The 2,165-nt window shown below is 28.3% G+C and overlaps 1 non-coding gene across 1 annotated transcript; it reads right to left on the reverse strand.

The window, feature by feature from the left end:
* Positions 1–474: 474 nt before the first annotated feature.
* On the reverse strand, positions 475–585 carry LOC142519970 (small nucleolar RNA R71). Its single transcript, XR_012813853.1, has one exon. It is a non-coding gene; the product is annotated as a small nucleolar RNA R71 (small nucleolar RNA).
* Between the last annotated feature and the right edge of the window lie 1,580 nt (positions 586–2,165).

Genomic DNA, 2,165 nt, shown 5'->3' on the forward strand with positions numbered 1-2,165 from the left:
TATTTGGAGTCGAAAAAAAAGTGGTAGACTTATTCGAGTATCTGAAAATAATTTAAACATTGATGATAATTCAAATAATCAAGATGATAATAATAATAATAATAATCAAGAACATGATCAATTAAGAACACTTAGGCACCAGATGAACCCTATTAGAACTAGTGCCCCATCTTGTTTAGTTTTTCCTCCTGATGCATCTAATTTCAACTTCAAACCTCAAATTATTCAACTTTTACCAAATTTTCATGGTTTAGATTCTGAAAATCCATATTTGCATCTAAGAGAATTTGAGGAAGTTTGTAACACTTATAATGATCAAAATTGTAGCATGGATATAGTTCGATTAAAGCTTTTCCCTTTTTCTTTAAAAGATAAAGCTAAAACATGGCCACAAAATTTAAGATCAAGTTCAATAAGATCATGGGAAAAAATGCAACAACAATTTCTCAAAAAGTTTTTCCCTTCCCATAGAACAAACTCTTTTAAAAGACAAATTACAACTTTTTCTTAAAAACAAGGAGAAACGTTTTATCAATGTTGGGATAGATATAAAGAATTACTTAATACATGCCCACATCATGGTTTTGAAACATGGAGAATAGTTTCTCACTTTTATGAAGGTCTAATACCTAAAGATTGACAAATGATAGAATTCATGTGTAATGGAACTTTTGAAGATAAAAACCCAAATGAAGCTATGGAATATTTGGATTCATTAGCAGAAAATGCTCAAAATTGGGATAATATAGGCACAATAGAACCACCAACAACTAAAAACAATAATTCAACAAATGGGGGTGATATCTATAATCTTAAAGATGATATAGATATTCAAGCTAAACTTGCATCTTTAGCAAGAAAAATTGAGTCATTAGAAATGAAAAAGAGTGGTCAATTAAAAAGTATTCAAGAAATTGTTTCTCATATATGTGATACACAAGATCATGCTACAAAAGATTGTCCAACATTACTTTCATTTAAAGAATGTCTCCATGAACAAGCAAATTATGTTAACAATTATAAAAAACCAATACTAGATCCTTTTTCACCATCATACAATCCTGGATGGAAAAAATCATCCTAATTTTAGTTGGAGGAATGATAATAATGCACAACCGTCACAACAATATTTTCAAAATAACCAAAATCATCAAGGTTATATTCCTTATGTTACACCTCCAAGAAAAAACTTTGAAGATGTAATTCATGCATTTATCCAAAAGCAAGAGTCTATCAATATTCAAAACAGTCAATCTATGAGTGATTTGAAAGAAACTCTTGCAAAATTTGCATCCGCACTTAATATTCATGAAAAAGAAAAATTTCCATCTCAACCTCAACCTAATCCTAAAAATCAAAATCAAGAATTAAAAAATGAAAAAATTGATCAAATAAAATCTGTTATTACCCTTAGAAGTGATAAAATAGTTAATGATTCATATAGTAATGAAAACAAGGATCATTTAAAATCAAAGAGTAAGGATGATAATCCTGATACTTTTGAGAATGATGATACCTTAAATTTTAAGAATAATATGGTGAAGGATAAATCATCTGAAATAGTAAATAAGTCAAATAAACCTCCACCATTTCCTCATGCATTAACAAATCATAAAAAACAAAAAAGTGATTCTGATATCTATGAAATTTTTAAACAAGTGAAGATAAATATTCCATTATTAGATGCTATTAAACAAGTACCTTCTTATGCAAAATTTTTAAAAGACTTATGTACTGTAAAGAGAAAATTGCATGTGAAGAAAAAAGCATTCTTGGCTGACAAGTAAGTTCTATTCTTCAAAATAATTCTAGTTTAAAATATAAAGATCCTGGTTGTCCAACAATTTCATGTATTATTGGAGAAAATAAAATTAAAAAAGCTTTGTTGGATTTGGGAGCAAGTGTGAATTTACTTCCTTATTCAGTTTATGAAAAACTTAATTTAGAAGAATTAAAACTCACTTCTGTTACTCTCTTACTGGCGGATAGGTCAATCAAAATACCTAGAGGTATTGTAGAAGATGTGTTGGTTCAAGTTGATAAATTCATATATCCTGTAGATTTTATTGTTTTGGATACACAACCAATAGAAGTACATAATGAAATTCCAGTAATATTGGGACAACCATTTCTAGCAACTTCAAATGCTTTAATTAATTGTCGAA

Source organism: Primulina tabacum, chromosome 11 (assembly GCF_025594145.1).
Source record: "Primulina tabacum isolate GXHZ01 chromosome 11, ASM2559414v2, whole genome shotgun sequence".
Taxonomy (NCBI): domain Eukaryota; kingdom Viridiplantae; phylum Streptophyta; class Magnoliopsida; order Lamiales; family Gesneriaceae; genus Primulina; species Primulina tabacum.